The 17,270-nt window shown below is 38.2% G+C and overlaps 1 protein-coding gene across 2 annotated transcripts in view; it reads left to right on the top strand.

The window, feature by feature from the left end:
* The window catches only part of GRM8 (glutamate metabotropic receptor 8), a 314,702-nt gene that overhangs the window by 31,088 nt on the left and 266,344 nt on the right, over positions 1-17,270 (top strand). The window lies entirely within an intron of this gene.

Here is a 17,270-nt window from a genome sequence, read left to right as displayed (position 1 = left end):
CAACCTTTCTATTTTTATCTTTCTCCTCTGTGCCAGTAGCTTGTACTGTGAAGTATGGTGCTCTGGATGGCCAATACCTGGCCCGTGTTGCTCCCAGGTTGAGCTGGTAGCTGTTGAATGAAGCCAAAATTGTGCCACAGGACTTGCTGTGGTTTCTACCATGTAGATGATGTCCTGTATGCCAGGACAAATCTGTCCTTAGCCTTGTGTTTATTCCAAAAGCTGCAAAAAGGCTTTTAAGTAAGAGGAACTGGCATAATAGCATCCAGGCTTTGGATGGTGCTTGGGCACCCTTTGTGTCATGTAACTGCCTGACTCTTGGGGAACAAAAGGAAGGAATTTGTGGGTGTCTCTGAGTGAAAGAAATTCTATGTGTGATGAAGTCAGATAGAACCACATACAGACAGGGTTCATGTTCCCAGCTGAGAAATCCATATGCACTCCCAAAAGGGAGACACTTTCTATCTCATTCCCACTGAGTGTCTCAGTGAAGACTGTTGTATCTCTGCTGCACAGCAGATCTGAAATTACCAGCTTAAATGCCTAAAAAACTATTTAATGGTCTGTAAAGTTTAAGAGATCTTGTAATGACGGCTTCACAAAAGCAGTTGTTGATCTTGGCAGAACTACAGCCTGATACAATGAAGTTAGGTATTAGTAAGCTTTTTTACAATGTATCATGAAATCCTGATTTTCATGCTTATTCAAAGAGTCTTTTATAGTCATACTATACTATGAGTTATAAATATTATAAGTAAATAGTAATAAAAACAACAACAATATGTGATAATAAATATATAAAAGTTTTAAATAAATCACAAATGTATCTGAAAACCAATAAAATATAGAAATACATATAATACATATATTTCTATAATTATACATAATAAGTTTGGGTTAATTGTCCAGCAGAAGGCCAGAGATATTATTTCCAGAAAATGAGCATGGAAGTGAGGAAAATTAGGCTTCTTTCCCTAGTTTCCAAAATTTAATGGATTCCAGTTCAGAGAAATATACTAGTATTCTCTTTGATGCAAAACAAAATAATTACAAGTCTTAATATCCTTGAAGACACAAGGATGGAACAGGAAGCAAATCTGATGAGTGATTGCAGTGTTGGAAAAGAGCAAAAGCAGCCTGTACAACGTGAGACTGAAGAGCATCAAATAGCTCAGGGGAGTATGATGTCTCCTTTTCTGGTCCTGTTTCAGCAGCGTGGCTGGCAGCCTTTCCAGGCAGGCTGTCTTCACAAGAGACTTGCCCACACAGAAGCCCCACTTAGGAAACAGGAGAAATCAAAGAAACAGAAGGCTGATCAACTTGAAATTAAATTTTACAAGAGTTTATAGGCCTGAATAATGTGTGTCAAAAAAGTCAGTCATTGCAGGCTATATTGAAGTTGGTTGGATGCAGCAGTAATTCCAAGAAAACCTGTGACTGAATCCATGTGATGGGATGGGATTTTGGCCCTTTTTCTTTATCAACAGGGAAGATAAGATCCCATTAACTATATATTTGCAGAAAAATGATTCTGAATGTTTTAGGGTGGCCTTAGAGTTTATAACTGATAGTTAAATGAACTGAAGTAAATAATCATTGACCTTGACTATCTTTTTCTATGTCTGCAATATTTTCTGAGACCAGCTGGCCTTCTGAGGAAGGAATATATCATATCTCACGTGATGTCTAACCTGGATTGAGCAAAGCGGTAGAAAATGCCCTTTTAAGAAATAATCCTGTCCTGACAGATGGATGGACTAGATAGACAGTAATAGTAATACTTGTATTGATATATGATCTGCTTATAACAGATAATAGCTCTTTTTGCTTTTAATTTATCCAAGTCTTATAGTTCAGTGTAACACAGCTCTTGAAGTAGCAGAGGATTGCCCAAGCAATCCTGAGGACAGAATTAGGCCCTCTTATTCTATCCTGCTTCTTTTGTTCAGTTTAGGGACCTGTCTCAGTTTTTACAGTGCTTAAATTCAATCATATTCAGGCATGTGCTTCTCAACCTGGACATAAGAATTGTCTGAAAGCACTAGATCCAGAAGTGATCAATTTTGAATCAATTTTAAGAAATAAAAATGCATTCAAAAATTTGGCAGTGGGCTAAAATATCAGTGTTTCAATGAACCCCAAATTTCTTTTAAAATGTTTCAGTATCTGAAAACAGCATGACATGGGCTAATTTATTTGCAATTTTTGAGTTTTAAACTGCACCTGATATTTGCTCATTGTCAGTCTCCTGGAAGAGCTATGTCTATTTCTCACAGAAGATATATACCTGTCAGTAGTAGATCAGAGAAAACAATTGTGGGTCATGATGTGGGACAAAGGAACTGTTGGCTCTGCACTTCTTTTGGTTTAATGACCCAGCAAACAGAGCTGTGGTTGAAACATGAAGTCTGGAAGACTCTTAGAGTTGATCAGCTTTGCTCTGAGGTTGTACACCTTGCTAGTAAAGCTCTTATTGGAAATAAATATGCGTTATATACTTGAGATTAAAGAAAGAAATTAGGCAGTACAGTGCTGAGTATTTGCAGATGCATAATTACATGAATTGCATTAATTTCTTCTTTTTATTTTTAATGGAAATGCATTTGCTTGAATTCTTGGATGAATGTCACAGCAGAGAGGATCTAAATTTGTATGGTCTTAAGGAGTTAAATCTTAAGAAGTTAATTCTTAAGCAGCTAATGTCTAAGCTTTTTAAGTTTCCTAATCAGAGGGGCTGTAGACTCTGTATATAATGAAAAAAAAGCTGAAGGAAAATCTGAAAAGAAACCTTTCTATTGATCACAAAAAACTCCAGTATGAGAGGGAAGAAATCCTAACTCAATTGTTTCAGGAGTGATACCCAGCATTTTACATGGCTTTTGGCTCATAATCAGTGATACTTTTAAAATAAATACCCAGATGACATTTGAGCCTTGGATTCTAAAATCTCACTCTATTGTCCCCTCAGAGTATTTTCTTCCTAAACTTTTCAAATCAAATATTGTGCCTTGTGTTTCTATGGCGTTGCCATCGTAGACAAACCATCTGCAACCAGCTGGATTTTCTTCAACTAAGACTTCTTCTGTCCAGCTAAATGAAGTGGCTCATTTTGAGGTGCCTGTGAGGGAACTTGGAAATGTAGAGAGAAGTGATGCCACCTCTAAGTAGATAACCTAAACCAGGGACCTCAGCTAACCTCTTCTACGCTAAGTAACGTAACAGCTCCTTGTGAGAGTGTGTGGGTGATGTAACCAGAGTATCCACATCCACATGGTGTGCAATGGACTCAGCACTGCTGCAAGAGGAGCATTGCCAGTTAAAAGGTGCCAGACTGCTCTGAAAATTGGCTCATCTTTTGAAGTTTTAGAACAATCTCATGAGAACTCCTTTGGAGTCCTTATGAGTTATATTTAGAACAAAACAAAATATCTTTGGGTGTAACAGCACCTGCTTGTGATGTACGGTATTTAAGAAAATCCATTTAAACCGAGGGGCAAACCGTCTGGCCTGATGAACCTGCTAAAGCCTGCCTTTGCTGCAATATGCTCAGAAAGAGAATGTTACCTGAGATAAACTCGGGCAGCCGGTGCTGGAGCAGCTGCCAGGGCTCTGGCTGTGCCACCCGCACACCCTGCAGCTGTGGCCCCTCGCAGCCACACCAGCACACACCCCCTTATTAAAGCCCCATCTTGCCTTTGCTGTTCCAGATGAAATTCTTGTTTCCCTAGGAGACTTTCCTGATGAAATGCTCAGGGTCCTGCTGATGTGTGCAGTTCTGTTCTGCTGAGTCTTCCCTAGCACAAGCATCTCCCACGGTTTTAAAGCAGAAGGCACTCTTTTTCACCGTGAGGCAAAGAATTAACACTACTTTGCAAAGAAAGTCCCAGAGCAAAACTTACATGATGTGAATGGGATCACAGTCATAACTTTATGGGTATTTTAAGCTGCTGTTAATACTTACTATAAGAAACATGCCCATACAGGATCAGACCACAAAAAAGGGAGATTTTTGCAATTACTTATAAGCTTGCAGAAAATATTTCAATAATAGCTGTGTTTATATTTAAAAATTGACTGTATTTGGGAATAAAGATAAAATATACTGTTTCAAAAAATGGTCTCTGTGTATATCTGCTGTGGGTAACATTTAAAAAAGAGACACTGCTTCCATTTTTGGAAGATACATGCTTATGTTTTAGCATAGCCTCCTTAAATTTAAAATAGTTGTTCATTCACTTCCTAATTTCATGACAATTAGGGGAAATAATTTGAATTTTAAAAACTGCATTGATGTTTATAAAAATGCTAGTGGTTTCACAACCATTCCATAACATCTACTCCAATGTCAATATTACAGAAACCCCAGATACTGGATCCCATCCTGAAGTGCTTGATTTCTATTTTTATGCACTGCAATCAATAGGAACGTTGCTTGCACTTAGGACTTGTTTGGCATAGCCAGACTAAAGCATATTTGATTGCTGAGAATGACAGAAGAAAACCATCTAAGTTGTTTAGCTGTAAAATTAAAAAGTGCTTTCCAAAGTGCAATAAACTTATCATTCTCTAATGAAATGAATAGTACAAGATGACAATTGTTATATTTCAGGATATACTTGGAAAAAATAATATTCATTTGTTGTAGGCAATATAATATTGATAAATTTTATCTGATTCTGTCATTCTGTGTTTGTTGTTAGCCTTTGTAAGTGTTCTTTCAAAAGGTAATTGCATTCACAGAAATTGCAATTCAATTTATATATGTCACATTTTAGAACATATTTTAGACCAAAAACAAAGCACAGGCTGATACCTCACATCTCTAATTAGTGCAGTATATGAAGTTTAATTCTTTGGTACTTGGGCTTAGATAAAATGGACAGGTTTGGGTACAAGGATCGTTTAGTTAAGAAACCCAAATTTAAACAGGTAGTGAGAACAGCTTAAGCTTACAAGTGGTGTGAGCACAGAAGTCAGTTGTGCAACACAAAAAGCGTCTTTGACATAAATAAGTAACTGCTTATGTGAATAAGCCTTAAGACTGGAGAATAAAGACCTAACCCTTCCTTTACCAAGGAGTTCTCCATCCTGAATTCTATCTCCTTTAAGAATTCAATAAAGCCACCCAATGAATTGGAAAGACCATAACCTTTACTCTGTCTGGCTTAATTTGACTCCTTTCTAACACAGGCAGCTTCCTAGATGATCTATTATCTGTATTTGCTCTGTTTTGGCTAGGATTCTCTCTTTTTTTTTTTTTCCCCCCCTTCTTGTAAAATGCTTTTGCTCAGCTGCCATTTCTATTCTTTGCTTAAAATAGTGATAAAAATTTGTAATTACAGTGATGGAATGAAGTTAAGAGAAAAAGTAATGAAATGAAAGTATTGATTCCCAGGAAAATTGGTGAGCTAAACCAGCCTCTAAGCAGGAGTCTTTAAAATTTCCCATGGATAAAATGGATGTATGTTGCTAAACTCACTCTTGGATGCAGATTCCCTGGAAGTTTTCTAGGTGCAGGAATGGTGCTTGGAATGGTTGGAGACATAAAAGGGTGGGTGGAAGCCCCACTTCCTGCAGTGACACCTAAAGGTGCACTCAGCTGCAGTGGGACCTGTTCAGGTGGGCTGTGAGAGAAGTGAGAGGTTCAGATCATTCCTCTCCTTTGCTGTGTCTACAGAACAGTTGTGACCTTTAACAAGGAGCCAACCTAAAGGGTCTCTCTTGCTAAAGTGTCTGTCAAATGGTGAGCAACATGACATCAACAGATGCTTGGTGAAGATGACAGAGCTCATATTAAAGATTGGTTGAAGCCTTCTGGTATATGAGATGGTGGTCAGTAGTGTGCTTGTGCTGTGTGTTTGTACCAGTCTTTGCTAACACAAAGGCAGAGCATGCACGTGGGCACCCTGTGCAACAGAAGGCAGTGCCTTTTCTGAACCCACTCATATGGCATATGGACAGGGTGTGCATATGCCCTCAGCAGAGTGAAGGAGTTGTATTTCTCTCTTCCTGTAGCAAAACAATTCCCTCTTCTCTCCCCAGCATCCCAGGCATCAGCAAAGTACTTGGCCCTTGCCTGTGTGTGGACAGCAGGAAGCCTGCACGGTTGTTCCCAGTACAAGGACCACTGTTAGATTGGCTCTGTTGCTTGAGTTTGTACCTCAAAGCCATCTGTAGGGCTGTCTAGAAAAAAAGCATTCTCAGACACAGCTATAATAATGCATGGCTATGTTTAAATGCTATGTTTATACTGTTGTTGATAGAGGTGATTAGGTGCTGGAAATGAGCTTTGCTCCTGACACTGAATTAAGAAAAGTAGTACATTTCATGGGTGTATGTGTGTACAAGTTGAATTTGAACTAGAGTAAACTCTGGTAAGGGGAGAAAAGCTGCATCTAGATTAAGGGTTTGATAAGAGCGTCTATCCTGAAACTATGAAAGAAAGGACCATACTATTCTCCATTTAATCAATATCAATAAAATTAGCATCCTTTAAGATTTTTCATTGTATGTATGGGATAGTGGATTATTGTCCCTATATACTCTGCTTAAACTCTGATGCTTTAAAAATGCCATTTTGGCCACCAGAGGGCAATGATTTCTTCTATTCCTCAACACCAGACGTAATCTATTTCAATTGAGAGTCAGATGTTAATATAACTCCCTGACATTTTTGAGCTTTGTAGTATGTGCACTTTCACCTCCAAGTTCAAAACTGGCTGCTGTTTGTAGTGACTCAGAATTCTTCACTTGTGGTAGCTAATTAGTGTATGTGAAGTAACTATGGTCTTTTCAGTTCATTTTTTTTGATGTCTACAACACAGAGTTGATAGTTGGCCCCCGTTCTGGCAGGTCATTTAAGATCAACTGAAAACATTTATGGGAAAAGTAGGCAAAATATAACATTAAAAATAGTGTCTCAACACTCAAGGATTAAAAGTGTGTGTGTGTGTGTGTGTGTGTGTCTCTATGTTCCTTGGGTCTCCTTTATCCCTAGGTCTTACATCTATCTATCTATCTATCTATCTATCTATCTATCTATCTATCTATCTAATCTATCTATATTCTATTATCTATCTGTACGTTATTGTCTATTGTATCTGTTGTTATCCATATCCATCCATATCATCCATCCATCCATCTATCTATCTATCTATCTATCTATCTATCTATCTATCTATCTATCTATCTATCTATCTATCTACATGCAAACATCTAAGCTCTTTGTCTTTAGACTGAATTGACACAATGTTTGCTAAAAACCTTAGTCAAATTATTTTCATTTTTGATGTCTTAATGTGAATTACTTTGAATAAGATTTATCCCTATTATGCTGCCCATTGAGTTATATTTTCTAACTGGATTTTGAGACATTATCATAACTTAAGATTAAAATTTCAGCAGAGCAAGTTAGAAGTTATTCAGAACAAAACTACTGAAGGGTATTATCTCTGTCTTGCAAACAAATTTTATGCCAAAATGAAGATTTAGTGGACAAGCTGCCTGAAGACTTCTGAATTTTTTGCCACAAAGCTCACAAAGCTGAATAGCTGGGGCAACAGACTTGCAGCCTTTTCAGGTTTTTTAATTATTTTGGGTGAAGACAGTCTTAGAGCATGCACGACTGATGGATTCATCTTGACCAATGTTTATTTTTCTTGGCCTGTTTTGCAGAGTTTCTGGGTGGTCAGCTGTCCCATTGTGGTGACCAGGATTCCACAAATCAGACTCCTTGTCTGAAGTGGAACACATATATGGATGATATTGATACAGATCCGTAGTATTTTGTTGGAATTATGATCTTGAGATATGTGGAATAGATATAAATAGGACCAGTATGCCCCTGCTGTTTGTATTTGCACCATCTACCAGGACCTCTAGACAGAGGAGTGTGTCTAGCTTTAGAAAGCTTTAGCATCTGTTTCAGAGCAGATGCTCAGCATCATGTGCTACCCAAATTAGCTGGCCACCAGCCTCAACCTTGCTGGAGTCAGGTCCTGTCCTAATATATGAAAGAACAATCCTTTGCAGTAGGAACTCTTGCTGAGTGACCTGTGGATTTATTAATTACAAATCAAGCTGAGCTGTCACATGAACCTTCTGTTCCTGAGTTCAAAGCCATAAAAGTTTTCACTTAGGAAGTACTGATTGCAGCTAACATACTTTGTGAGATTCTTTATAGGTATTATTCCAAAAAAACATCAGTGATACCAAAAGAGGTTTGGAAGAGTATTTGTTGTATAGAAGCATAAAAGATTGCTAAAAAAAGAGAAGAGAGTAAGCATTTAGACTATTACTGATTTTGAGACTTACCAAACAGAGTAGTTTGTAGCTGACATGTCAGTTTTGGAGTCTTTAGCCCTCTTTGTTAGCTCTTGTTACCTTGGGACTCAAGTCAGCGTAACACTGTTTGGGTCATCCCCAGCCAGACTGTGCTCAGTCTCAGGGCACATTGAAATAATTTTATGCAGAGGGACTCATAAATTTTCCCACTAGCACTAGCCCTGGTACTGCAGCAGAAAGCTAACGAAGGAGTAATGAACACTTAGCAAATACTTGGAAGGGAAATCCTCAAATGCTGGGAAATCTCTTCCTGGAATGTAGCTGTTTTCCTGCTTACAGGTCCATCCCATGATGCTGGAAGTACTAAACATCAGTGCCCTGGTCTGCTGCAAAGTAGGCAGGCAGAGAACAGAGAGAACTGTAGGCAGAAGTGATTATGACAAATTAACTTCTGAAATATCCCAGTTTTTTTCACTCTTTCCTGGGGATGGGACCTGGTGGGATTACAAGCATGAAAGATGGGGAACCACAAGTCTGTTCTTAACCTGGTCAGAGCTGTCCACACATTTTCTTCATCTTTAGTGGTTGCCAAACCTCTGGCATGGTTGTCAAGCATTGGAACAGGCTGCCCAGGGAAGTGGCTGAGTCACTATCCCTGGAGTTATTTACAAGATGTGTAGATGTTGTGCTTAGGGATTTGGTTTTAATGCTGGACTTGGCAGTGCTGGGTTAGCAATTTGAATTGGTGATCGTATAGATCTTTTCCAACACAATTCTATGATTGTATGGGGCAAAGCCATCAGAGTGTGTTTCAGCACATCAGAGTGTGGTCCTTTGGGCAGTGGGGTGTCCCAGTTTCATGAAGCAAAAGGAGCCACTGCAAAGGCAGCTTGATTCTAATGGGAGGAGTTGGATGATGCTGCATTTGTTTTTGTGTATTTTTTCACCAATGGTAATGTCAAGCAAAATGAATATGGGTTTCCAGGAGCAGGAGCTACCATCCTGATCTGCACCCTACCAGACAGCCTGCTGACTCCACCTCTCCTGTTTGTCAGTGCCCTGGTGCTGGGTGACAAGGGCACTCACCTTCATGTACAAGGTGTGTTTAAACCCAGTCACGCTGATTACACTTGAGTTCAGCAGGTGCTAGGAATGGATACACCAGGGCCTGAATTAGTCATTCTGGGGGTGGGCTTACATTCTGTAACAAAAAAGGAGCAGATTAAAATAAACCAGTGTAAAGAAGTAGATTCAGGTTATGAGATATGCATTAGTATTCTAGATGCTTAATTTTAAAAGCTTAAAGCTTTTCTCTAAAAAGAAAAACACAGAAACCCTCATGCATTCCTGGAATTTTTCCTATCATTTTAATGATAGAAAATATGAACTAAAATTTGAACTAAAATCTGTTTTCAGGAATTGGTGATGCCAAGAAGCCATGGCAAATTGATGTTATCCCCACTATATTTTTGGTATATAGGCATGAGAATTGTAACTTTTTCAGTCTTGTGAGAAAGAGCTTTGCTGTGTCAACAAGTTAGCCTTTGACAAGGATTAAATTCCTGTTTTTATTTGTTTGGAATGTAAGAAATGAATGAAAGAGCAATTCTGTAAGTGATTTTTGAATATTTTTCCAGTATTATATAAAAACTCACAATTTCTTAAAAGAATAATATGCATTATGTTTATACAATACATATGGAATAGACTCTTTTAATAAATTAATTTTGATGACATTATTACTATGGTCTAATGTTCAAAGTGGGAAAAATGATTCTCAAGTGAGGTAAGTCCTATTCCTTTTTGAAAGACTCAAAGAATCCCATTAGTTTATGAGTCATAACATTGACTACATCTAATTAGATATCTGGTTTGAGTGAGCACCACAGTCTGAAACTGACTGTAATTTTTTTTTTGATTGACAAGTGATTCACTTGTTACAAAATAATAATAAAAAACTCCACAAAGATAAAATGGGATAAAATGAGTACTACATCAACATTTGGATACTAGCAACTACTCCTTGCTTGGAATTTTATGATGATCATTTCCTTTTTTCTTTGAAAATTATAACTACTTGAATCAAATTTTTTAATGCAAGTGTAAAGTTTTACTAAAACTTTAATCTGTAAAGTTTTGCAGACCTATTAAGCAGTTTCAGTGCTTACAAACACATATAACCCCCAGATAGCCCCCAGTCCCAACTGAATATTTTTTGATTCCTAGATAAACATTTAAATTTTGATCTTACACCTTTTAGAAACATTGCCTATGTTAAAATACAGATTTGCTTTATTTTTGGTGGAAAAGCTGGGCATGTTGTGTTTCCATCCTCATGCAGAATAGAAAATATTTTTAAATCTTGGAATTATTGTTGGGGTAGAGAGACCTCTTCCCACTCAGCTCTGATAGCACCTGATTATAAACTATTTGAATAACCATGTGTCTGAAAATGTTGTATTCATTGTCTTTAGTATTGCAAAGTGCCTTCCTTGGGTTTTTTGTAATTACCTTCAAGTGTCATCAATGATACTTCTATTTGCAAAGATCTCTGTGTAGATAATTTCTTCCTTGTATTTATGCACCAACAACAGAAAAGAATGGCATAATATATACAGAAAAGCAAATAGACAGTGACCATGTAAGAATAACACACTTTGGAGTGGCATTAGGAAATATGAGTGTTGTAAAGCTGATGTTACCAATCAAAGTTCCTTGCATTATGAGAATAAATGTGATTTTCCCAAACAAGGTCATCAGAGATAATAAAAACTATTTAATGATAGTTATGTTCTTATGGAAGACATGCTTCAACTGCCAAATAAAATTTTAGGCAAGCAGAAAAATACTTAAAGGATTAGGCATGCAGGTTGGAGGGCTGGATTGCTGTTGGAAGTACAAGGTGTATTAGTACACTTGCTTTCTGGCAGGATTTGGGAAACAGGATCTGGCCTCAGGTCTAAACTATGATGTGACCAGAGATTCTGGGCTGTCAGCATATATTAACATTTTCAAGATTATGTGCAGAAAATTCCATGTATCCAATATATTCAGATTGATCATTAAACAGATATACAAGCACTTTAGGTAGAAAAGTTGTGAAAAAGCCTAATCTTTTGTCAAGTTGTACTCCTTTCCCCACCCTGCCTTTTACTGCAATACTAAAAAGCTAGTGTTGCAAAGCTCTTTATATCATAGTGACCATTGTGAAGAGATAAGGAATCTGAAATAGAGGTAATTGATCCTATAGCTAGAAAGGTGTCTGTTTTCTAGCCCTAAAGGGTTTAACACAAAAAGCAGGGCTACTAATTTTACTTATGGCAGTATGTTTGGAACATGATCATTCTATTAAAAAGAAAAAGACATTTTCTGAATATTTGTCCAGCATGCTTATCTGTCTGTGTGCTCCGATCTCCTTATTTTACACTCTAGTAAATATGGTCACTTCCTACTTTTTGCTTTTTCACTCTTAGGTAGCACTCACAGGGACTGAAAATGCTGTCCTCGAGAGATGTAGCTGCAGCAAGAGGATAGTGAGAGATTAAATAGATTAGTGAGGAAGAGGGGAACTACAGTAGTCTTGTTTATTGTGAGTATATGATTTAAGATTTCTGGGGCACAAGAATTTCTTAACGGATATATTTTTATCAGATAACACAATGACTGTAAAAAACAAGACCAAATTTCAGTACTAGAGTAATGTCAGGATTTTTCAGATAACTATATACTCCTCAGAAGGAGCTGTCTCTCAGGCAGGCAGAGCTCAGAGTTATATGTATATTACTCCACATTTGTAATCACATATGCAAATCCTTACAGTTAGATTGGTTGATGAGGGGTAATTTGCATAACTCCAGTATGATTATTTCTCAGTAGCTCTATCACACATAAATCCCTTAGTTCTGACAGTTATTTGTCACTATTACCTAATCAGAGTATAAATATTTGTAATAACTGTGATTATGGAAATCTCTGGCTTTATAATCATGGGATACAGGCAGTAATTGGTTCCAGTTTTTATTTTGATTGGTTAGAGACAGTGAGCTCATCCCACTGCCTGGGCTGCACCTTGCTGTGATGAAAACCTGGCTTTGGGCACTCTGAGAGAGAGAGCACAGGTTTTGTCAAGACAGTCGTCACCTTTCAGAAGCATTTTACCAAAAGCATTTTGCCAGAGGCATTCTGCTTTGCAGGAGATTTGTCTAGGGAGGCATTCCCTGGAAGCATTTCCCTTGCAGGGACTTGTCTGCAGAACTGTTCCCCTGAGGCTTTTTCCCAAGCAGAAAGAATTATTTATGTCATAATTCAAGGATTTTAACAACTTATTATTTTTGTATTTTTTAATATATATTTTTCTATATGTCAATATAAAACAGACTAGCTATAGTCTTAAACTGATGGATGTAATATGTGTCACAAACAGGTTTCTCCAACTACCTTTTCAATAGTGATATGCTAGCTACAAAAATGGCCACTTCAGCTTCCCACTTCTTTCATTTAGAGCAAATTTACTGCTACCTTCTCACACTCCAGAAGGCAGATACAGAGCCAGACTTGTTCTGCCCTCAGTTCACATACACAGCACTCATTTATGCTGATGCAAATCACACATACAGTCCGAGCAGGAAGATACCATACTACATTTAATTGTTTCAGGCAACAGAAAAAAAATTAAATTCGTGGTATCATTTTGGGCTTCTGATTTTTCTTGAAAATTATCTAGGTGAAATGTTCAGTTGCATTTTGCACTTTCTAGAAACTTGTCTGTCACCTTTTAGTGAATATAAAACATCTTTGCTGTGTTTTTCCCATTTGATGCTTTGCAAAAGTGTGTATATATGTGATGACAATTGTTAAGCAAAGTTTGCAAGTGAAATGTGCACCTGCTATATTTCCTTGCTGACTGCCTTTACAGAGCCTTAATCCACTGATTCCTACAGACTCACTCTTTACTTACACCATCACAAATGAAGAATTACAGAATGCTTTCAGAGTAGGAAATAGGCCATTTCTTTTGTGCCTTCTGGATCACCTGAAATAGCTCAGAGGGGCAGATCTTTCCTATATTGAAATATGTGTCTGGGAGAGGACCTGTGTGCAAGTGTAACTTGTGCAAGTGCCTACTCTTTCCTGGACTGGACTCCTAAGAGTTTTTGACTCTAGTCCTTGAAGCAGTTAAGTGTAGATAATACTTTAATTTTGGAGACAAAGTACAGCCAAAAGTAAGGTAATTCTCTTTTCAGTGTGCTGTACGGGAGCTCTGTTTTAGACAGCTGCATCTTTTCACTGCTGCACAGTATTTACCACTTTCCCAAGATGCTCTTGCCCTATTTTCCAAAGTTTCCCTTGAAGTACTACTGATTTTCTTTGGCCTTTAATATTATGCATTATAAATATGATTTGCTTAGAAGTTTGTAATGCCTTTTTATCAGTGGTTGGTATGACTTGTGCAGCTGTTCTGCAATTACATACTATGGAGCTGAGCAGAAACTTTAAGACATGAAGCATTTCTACGGAAGTTTGGTAATTGAAAAAACCTGGCTTAAAAGTGAAACTTCAAATACTGGAAAATGGAAATAGACTTGTCTCTGAAAATGTTATGATGATTTTGAATGTCACTGCATTTGAAGGAATATCCACAAGGAGAGTGCTAAGCTCAGCACCGATTTAAATCATGTTCTCTCCAGTAGAGAAAATTAGTTTTAAATGTCATCTGTTTAATTGTTTGTTATGCCTAATTAAAAATGGTAATTTATTTGATTTATTTGTAGCATAGTTTGTATGTTGCTTTATTAAAGAAATTATAGAAGTTTGATTTCTAATTACAAAGACTGATGATTTACTAAAGCATGTATTTTAAAATATTTTCCTTTGGAAAAAATTGACACCATTTTGTTGATACAGAATTCTATCATTCTTGAAAAATGGACAATGGGCAAAGGGAACATTATATCTTAATGAGATTATTCTTGCTTTATAGATGGCAAGCATGATAACAAGTAAGTGCTCTTTCGTACCTGCAGGAATATTTAGCAATCAGACCAATTATTTTCACAATGGCTTAGCCAAAGAACATTTGTTGTTGTCTAGGACACAGAGCACAAGGGAAGGCTCATCATGCCGAGGAGGCTAGAGCTGAAGTGGCACTTGTGCTGGAATGGTAGCTGTATGTGATGACATTGGAAAGCAAAGTAAATCTGACACTATGTATTCTGGAGGAAGAGGTAAATGCACATGAAAATTAATGGATTTTTTTCAAGAGCTTTTTAATGTAACAGTATTTAAGAAAAAGAAATTGATTATATGAGATGGGCATTTTTTACAAAGAACATCTTCAAAATGATGAGGAAAGGGCAGAAATACAGATATGGTTTTTCATCCCTTTGCTGCAGTGAAATTGACCTTTTTAGCTAGTTGGTGGATTTTTAAAAAAAATTCCTTTTTTTTTTTTTTTTCCAAATACATAAAGAGCATGTTGCTAAAATATCTTGATTTTTCTGTATGGTGGAGACTGTCATTCTCAGTAGGACACTGCTTCCGTATATGAAAAAGAGAAGGAAGATGTGGAAGTCATCTTTCACATTTCTAGTGGTCTTTAGGGCTAGTGGTGCCCCTCACTCATGGGAGAACACCATGTACCTCTGGGAACTGGACCCTAGCAGGGAGAGGTGCATGTGCCTAGTGTTTCTTTACTGCCCGTGTTATAGTATCAAAATCAGGATGCATGAGAAGCCAAGCAGTTCCTTGGCATTTTGCTAGTGAGGAATGCCACTGGGGCTGCTGCAGAGACAGTTACCATTCTTACCAACAGGAACTGGACCTCACTTTTTGGTCTGGTCTATTCCTACGCTATGTGCATGTGCATATAGGCATATTTTAAAGAAGCATGGATGTTTATTTCTTGGTTCAATGCAAATTTCCCTTTTTGTGCTGTCACAGTATGCTGATCTTGCCCGTACAATTGGAAGCCTCTTTATTTACTATGAAATCTTCCATGTGTGTTTGATTTTTAAGGTTCAGCAATATTTTGTAAATCTCTTTTACTATTTCCATGATTTACTACATGAAATTTTATATACTTTCTTTTCTGCACAGGAAGGCTTAGAGAAAGTAACCCCAAAATCTGACTGTGCAGCTGCAATTCTTAAGGTAGCAACAAAATCTGCATAGGTTTAGGTGCTTGCATGTTTTCAGTAACTGTGTTATATTTACTTTCCTCTGTCAGGACATATCAAAGGACTAAAATTAGGTCAGATGATGTCTATTTCCATTTAACTTCTATATTTAAATGAGAATCAAGGCAAATATTTGCTGCTTCTTTGGTACACAGAAATATATTTGAATATTATTGAATCTGTGACTTTAATCTCTGCAGTTACTGGAGACAAATAGGTCTCAATAGAGGTTGATTAGTCCATTTAGATGAGAATTGCACAATGAAGGTTTGTTGGAACCCAGGACATCCCTCTGGCTGTCCTGAGCAGCCAAGACCCCTGCTAGGGGGCTCAGAGACCCTGGCACACAATCCAGGATGCCTGTGGTTTTGATTATGACCTGTGGAGCAAGTTACCAACTTTAGATGAAGATCTGCAAGCCATGACAGCTTAAGTAGAATGACAGTGAATTTATCATGGGGTGAAAAAGTAGATTTTGGGGTTTTTAGAATGGGGGTTCAGGGGACAAGATGGAGGGATCTGGGCGTGTCCAGCCTTTCTCCTTCCTAGCCTCCATCTTCTGCTGTGATGTTGGCACTTATAGATTGGTTTAGAGTAGAAGCTCCCTGTCTAACGTAGGTGATAGGTGTTGGAGAGTAATTGTAAACATTGTATACGTAGTATTTAGTATAAAGACATAACACCGCCCCGGGGGCAGGCAGTGTGCCTGGAACTGTCTTGCTGAGCGGACCTTGGCAGGACAGGAGAAAATATTTTATAGATAAGGATCAATAAACAACCTTGAGACCCAGAACTGAAGAGCTCTGACTCCTTCTGCTAGTGCTGGGCTGGGAAAAGAGACTTTCCAACATTTCTCGGGGTCACTCTGACCAGTGAAAAGCCCCGAGGCAGAGGTTCCTGTCTCTCTTCATGCACTTCAGAGAACACTTAGAGCTCAGTCCAGTCAACAGTAGCGTAGGACAACCCAGGCTCCTGCTGAAGGTCAGCTGTGAGATCAGACCACTTGCTCAGGTCTTTATCTGGTTGGGTCTTGAAAACCCTCAAGAATGGAGAGATACTCCCTGGGCAGTATGTTGCACTGTCTGACTGTCTTCTTATGGTGTAAAAGCTTCTCCTAACGCTAGTCTGAACCTTTATTGATTCAGCTTTTTGCCTGGTGTCTTTCACACTGCCACCTCATGGCTGGGAAGTCTAGCTGTATCTTCTGATGTTGAAGGATTGGTGTTTACTTCCTCTTGAGCCAGCTCTGCTTCAAGCTGAATAATCCCAGCTTCTTCAACCTCTCCTCACAGGACTTCAGCTCCCAAACATTTTGGAAGCCTTTTGCTGAACTTGGTCTGGTTTATCCATTTCTGTCTTGTACCTGGGGAACCAGCATTTGGCACCGTACTCCCGTGTGCATCATCACCCACCGTGATGAATGGAGAGTGATAATCCCTTCTGTGTCCTGCTTCTGTCACTACAGCCCAAGATATTTCTCATCCTCTTTGCTGACAGGGTGCTGCTGTCTCATTCTGATACCTTCAGGGGTCTTTTCTGCAGAGTGTCTCCCCATGCATCATCTTCCAGCCTGTATTGTTGGAAGGACCATTTCCTTTAAATGCAGGGATTTGCTTTTCCCCTTATTAAACTTCATAAGGATCCTTTTAGCCTGTTCCTCAAACCTGTATAGGCCCTTTTATATGACAGCCCTGTCCTGCAGTGTGTCCACTGTTTCCCCCAGTTTGGTGTGAAAATGCGCCCCATTGTCTCAGAAACCTGCAGATCACTGATGAGTGTGCTAAGCAGGATGAGTTCCAGAATAGACCCCTG

This window comes from Camarhynchus parvulus, chromosome 1A (genome assembly GCF_901933205.1).
Source record: "Camarhynchus parvulus chromosome 1A, STF_HiC, whole genome shotgun sequence".
Lineage (NCBI taxonomy): Eukaryota > Metazoa > Chordata > Aves > Passeriformes > Thraupidae > Camarhynchus > Camarhynchus parvulus.
Note: the sequence above shows the minus strand (reverse complement) of the source record. Positions and strands in the feature narration are given on the sequence as shown.